At 41.9% G+C, this 5,754-nt stretch overlaps 1 long non-coding RNA gene across 1 annotated transcript in view; it reads right to left on the bottom strand.

Moving 5' to 3' along the window:
* LOC102494518 (uncharacterized) overlaps positions 1–5,754 on the bottom strand; it is a 19,347-nt gene that overhangs the window by 9,700 nt on the left and 3,893 nt on the right. The window contains exon 2 of the long non-coding RNA XR_001370851.2: positions 4,805–4,849. This is a non-coding gene — a long non-coding RNA (uncharacterized LOC102494518). The remainder of the gene's footprint in view (positions 1–4,804; positions 4,850–5,754) is intronic.

Below are 5,754 nucleotides of genomic sequence, written 5' to 3'. Positions count from 1 at the left end.
GAACCGCTCCTTGCACTCATAATCACCCTGCTTTTTAAAGTTACGTTTCCTAAACTTAGGGCTGACTTAATTTCTGTTACTTCTTTTATTTAAGAATGAGATCTTAAAAAAAAAAACCAAAAAACACTTATTTTCAAGAAGGTGATGCCCCCTCTATATATTTTAATAAATCAAAAGATCTTTATTGTTGTTTTGATATGTTATTTGACTTATGGGATATTCCATTACAGATCCTTTGGTATATAATTCATTCTGAGACACTCAATATCTGTCAGATTTTCCCATGAAAATTAGCCCCTTGGAAAAGTCATGACACTTTTTTTTGCATAGAAAACTAAGTCTTGACTTTCCAGAGGCCCCAATATATCATGCAAAGAAGATCTTCAGTTGAAAGGACTTGCTTAGAACCACAGGCGTTGGCCGTTGTCGTAGAAGCAGCTGTTCTAGTATCTGTGTCCAGAGGGGTACAGTTAGGCATCCCGTCTAAATGGACCTGCAGTCCCGTTTGCACAGAACCTCTGTGAGCAGCGAAACTGCAGATCGCATATTCATTCTGCATTGACTACGCACATTCAACTTGTTCATTTCTTCTTGAAATATTACTGAACTGAGGTGTTTCTAACAACTTCGAAAGATCGCAGTGAACCAAGGGAGTTTTATGAACATGTTCCTTTCTTTTTGACTCCGCTGTAAAACCTTTAGCAGTTCTCCTGCAGTGGTGCCAGTTTTACCTCGCCTGTTGCTCCAGTTGTCATTAATATTGGTATTTCCCACTGTATTTTCTTCGTTTATTTGTCATTTTTAAGTACTTACAAGATGAACCCAGGCAAGGAATGCTTGCCTTCTTTTCCCTCACACTCATTTGTTTCTTTCATATGAGAGAGAGAGAGAGGGAGAAAGGAAGGGAGGGAGGAAGAGGGAGAGAGACAGTGAGCCCCAGTAGGGTCTTGTCCTGCCTCCGGACAACCTTCTAACCAGCCTGGAAACTGGTCGTACCCACAGGCACACCCGGTGTGTTCAGGTTGACCTGGGAACTGAACCCAGCACCTTTCCATAGGGCTCTAGCATTTCTCAGTGGTGCCCTACCACCTGTGCTGCCATGTCTGACCCTGGGATTCCCGACTTTTATAATAACTAATATTAGTGTTATAGCTTATATGTGGGATCTTCAGAAATTTCATGGAAAATGTGTATTATGAGAAAATTATACAAGGATTAAATTTTCTTTTCTCCAAAGTAAACCTGTACTTAATTTTTTCATGAGCGTTTTAAGTTCCTTTGTATGTGTGTTGTTTCATATCATACTTTTTGATGATAGCACTAAACATAGTACATATGTGGGCAGTGGACTTTTTTATTTTAACCTTTCCCAAATTTATATTTCACCTACAAAAGAATAGACCTTTCCAGTATCTTTTTCCATAGTAAGAGTCCAGGAGTCAAAGGCCATCCTGGTGGTGGTTGAGTGTCCCTGAGATTCGTTTTCCTCAGAACTCTTGGCACCAATGGTGTCCGACGACATGAAGAATTTGAAACTTAAATATGAAATAGAGTTCTAGGGTTTTGAAAAGTTCTCCTGATATTCAAAGAGTGTTTGAGAGTTTAAAGGTTGGATCTGAAAAATTGTTTCCTTGATTGGGAGTTTAGGTTTGAAAGTTACGGGATGGGTTGTTAACTGGCTAAACTCTGTTCTAGATTATCTAGCCTATTTATTTGAAATGTAGCCAGTATATTTAAGTTGTGCAAGAAATCAGGGCACAGATACAAGTTAGGCATTGTTGTTTATTTTTCTAAGTCAATAACGTAGTTCGTTTTGCCATGGAAAAGTAATCATTGAAAACATCACACCGATAGCCTGTATAAACTTGCTTAACCTTTAGCAAAATGGCATTTTTTTCCAGGATGCTGGCTGGGTGATTACGTACAAGGATGTTTGTCGATAGTCCATTGATTTAAAACTTTTAGACAAATAGAGGGTGTATAGCGTCTACTTCTTGGGCTGTCCTGTCGCATGTCTTGGTTAGTGAGACTCTTCATTTTGAAAAGTTTGAAACCAGTTAGGTTATCTTTCAACCCAAGTCTTCCAGCTTTAGGGAACACATGTTTGGTTTTGTAAGAATGGAAGATTTAGCTAGGTAATCAGTTCCTCTTAGTTGTGACATGTTTTGGCCTGGCTTGACTGGTGCGTATTAATTACCTGGTGTGTGTGTGTGTGATTGTGCAGAATGCACACTCATCATGATGAGAGAGCCCCCAGTGACCAGTGAGTGGGGACACTGTAGAGTTCTCTGATGTTGTCATGACTCAATCTTGTAGTGAATCTCTGAATATGTATAAGTAATTGGAGAGGGTAGCTTTTAATTTAAAACCATAGCTTCTTTAAGATGTCAGTCAGGGGACCAGCAGATGGCATAGTGGTTACGTCACTGGACTTCCGCATAGTCGACTGTGGTTTGAGTCTCAGACCTGGCTGGTTAAAACTCACACCGGGCATGTGTGTGTGCATACCCAAAATCTGAGAGGAGAATGGAAGACAAGGGATTGCGACATGACCATCCACAGTGATTTCTCACTTTCTGTTTCTCTGTCTCTCTGACAAGTGCATGTACTCTATAGCAAAAATCTCTCTAGAAAAATAAAAATAATAATAAATAAAAAGAGATGTCAGTCAGTCCTGTCGTCTAGGGTGGGAGTGGTGGTGTGTTCTAGACAGCCCTCAGTGAGAGTTTGGTGGTGGTGGTTGCAGAGGGTAAGGCCTGTTTATGAGCTGGGCCCACACCCACCTTCCCCTGCCCTCCTCTGTACTCTGGTAAGAGAGAACCCTAAGAGCCTACTGCACACTTCCCATTCTCCTCTGGGAAGGTCGGAGATTGTACAGCAGAAGGGCTGCCTCACTAGGACCTGGAGCTTCCGGAAGTTTCAGTTCAATCAAAAGCTGTGTTGATTTGAGTGTGATTATGAAGGTGTGGCAAGAGATCGAGCAGGGAAATTTGTAATTCCTTCATTTTACTTTCCAACTAAAATATAAATTCCTTGAGGCCAAGAACCATGTCTTTCCTGTTCATTCACTCATAGACAGATACATAGAAAGAATGAATCTGGCAAACAGTAAGTGGTCAGCAAGTATGAACTGAATGGATGACTTAAGATGATAGCAAGACACGATGTTTTGACTCCGACATGCCATGTATTTGAACAGGGAGAAAACTTATGTTTGATTTTAATTTTAAAAGTCATGTTCTAATCCTTGGAAGTGTATGAAATGTTCTATTAGAAGGAGTAACTGAAATACTCAAAAATATGTGAAGATAGGAAGATTTTTAGTGTGCAGTTAAGGGTTGTTATATTGCAGATAACAGAAACCTATTCAACCTAGCTTAAGCAAAAGTTGTCGGTGGGAAATGAGGGCAGGGTTCCTGGACCCCCTGGAGCCAGCCCTGGGAAAGCACGGGGAGCCAGAGCTGTGTTGATCTCTTTCCTCTCTCCTGGGTCCCTCTCCGTCCGCAGTGCCCATCCTGTGTGTCTGCTGGATACTTCTCAACTCATAACACTTTACCAATTTCAATTATTTTCCCGCAGAAATGGCATAGTCTACACATTACTTTTTATTAATGAATTAGAAATGTGGATGATAGACGTATTGTTTTAGAGTCATTTTGAGCCAATTTCTTTCTTTTGGAGAGGTTTTTGCTATAGGGCGCGTGTGCTCACCAGAAAGACAGAGAGAGACAGAGAGACAGAAAGCGAGAAATCACCCCCCCGGGGGGATGGCCACACCGCAATCCCTTCTCCTCCATTCTCCTCTCGGGATCTTGGGCACGCACGCACATGCGCCTGGCGTGAGTTTAAGCCACTGGGTCCAGGACTCGAACCACAGTCGACTACATGGGAGTCCAGCGACATAGCCATTATGCCAACTGCTGGTCCTGAGCCAATTTCTTTCCTGGGTGTGTCACTTGGAATTTGTGTAGGAGGAGGGCTTTATGTAAAGAATGACTACTATTGCAACAAAATAGCGATAGTCTATATTTCCCTTTCTTTTTTGTTTTTCTTGAAAAGGAATTACAGTGAGACATAACCAGGTGGACTTCTTTCCTTAAGTCATCTCAGACACTGCCCCCAGCCTATTCATTGTTCCTTTCCAGGGGACAGGAAATGGTTATAATTGTGCAAGTTACACAGTCTTAACTACGTTGGGTCAAGGAGCCAAAGAGATCTCTGACCTTTTCTTCTAATATTAACCTTTCAATTCCACAAAGCAGTGCATGATGCACGCACCAGGTTACTGGAGGACACTTACTAAAAAACGTAACTTATTTTGTTTGTCAGAGTGACTGCCTGTGTAGGGGTACTGAGAAAAGTGGCTACATGCGATGAGAATGCTGGGGTTAAGTCTGTGTAGTTTTACTTCCTCCTTAATAGCCTTTCATACTTGCAATCAAGCAGATGTTCTGAAGCTGGTCAGGGGCACCATTACTGCGAAGTGACAGTCCCCACTCCCTCACCCCCCAGACTTCCCCTTGCAGTCTGTTTCATAAATGGATTTTCTTCCTTTTCTAAGGTTGGCACTTGGCCTTCTCTCCTGCCACCCATGCCTGTTGCCTGTACCTAATGCCCCACTGTCTGCTAGGTTTTTCCTTACAAGTGGTATTTTCTCTTTATCTGTTGGATGATTCTTTAAGCATTATAATCGGCATTTTGCAATTTGGGCAAAGCTGAAATATGCTGTATTTCTACGTACTTCTTTGTTCTACCTGACTCTTAAAATTAGCTTGTTCACTCATCCATCCATTTGTCGACTCACCCTCTCATTTTGACTTCTTGTTATGTCCTCAAGGCTCTGCAACACCTAGAGAAAATGCAGTCTTAAGTAAAGAAGTCATTAATAGAGGTCAGAATGAGATGAGGCTGAAGGGGTAAATGAAAGGCAGCAGGGTCAGAAAATAGTTTTTATCTTCTGAAAGAGAGAGTTTTTCTGTAGGGCCCATGTACTCACTAGAGAGACAGAGACAGAGAGTGAGAGATAATTCCCCAGGGAGGATGGCCAGGCTGCAATCTCTTCTCCTCTATTCTCTCCTATGGATTTTGGGCATGCATACACCTGTGCCCGGCGTGAGTTTTAAGCCACTGGGTCCAGGACTCAAACTGTGGTCCGCTATACAGGAGTCCAGCCACGTAATCATGCTGCGTCCTGCTGGTCCCAATAGTTTTATCTTTTGAAAGCATTAGTTTTTGGTGGCTCCTTTGGAGGAAGTGAAATTGCTGTATGAGCTAATGTGGCAAAATCACATTGAACACTCGTGGGTTAAGATTTCTCTTTTGAACGATTCGTTATCTTTCCTTGTTTGCTTCTTTCTTTTGCTGTCTTCTACATTAAATTCTTTTTTCCTTATTAAATACTTCTGAAACTAGTCTTGATTTTAGTGTGTTTTTCTTCAAATGTCTTACAGTCCTTTAAAATGTTTAATAATATACATTCTTGGCCCTTTCTAACAGTCTCTTTGCCATTTACATCATCCTTCCCCAGCCAAAAATGTCCGTCCAAAGGCTCTGCTTCTCTGTGACTTTATCCTCCCGGTCGGGTTCTTGCAGTTGTCCCTGCCCGCTCCTGCTCCTTCTCTGGACGCTTTTCTTTAATGGTGATCTCTGCTTTGGAATTTCCACTTGAGCTTGTTAAACTCTTTGGGAAAGAGAATTCCGCTTTCAGTTCTCCCTCTTCTAATCTCGAAGACTGAGCACAAGCAGGCCTCCTCC

This window comes from Tupaia chinensis, unplaced genomic scaffold (genome assembly GCF_000334495.1).
Source record: "Tupaia chinensis unplaced genomic scaffold, TupChi_1.0 Scaffold000430_1, whole genome shotgun sequence".
In the NCBI taxonomy this organism is placed as follows: Eukaryota; Metazoa; Chordata; class Mammalia; order Scandentia; family Tupaiidae; genus Tupaia; species Tupaia belangeri.
Note: the sequence above shows the minus strand (reverse complement) of the source record. Positions and strands in the feature narration are given on the sequence as shown.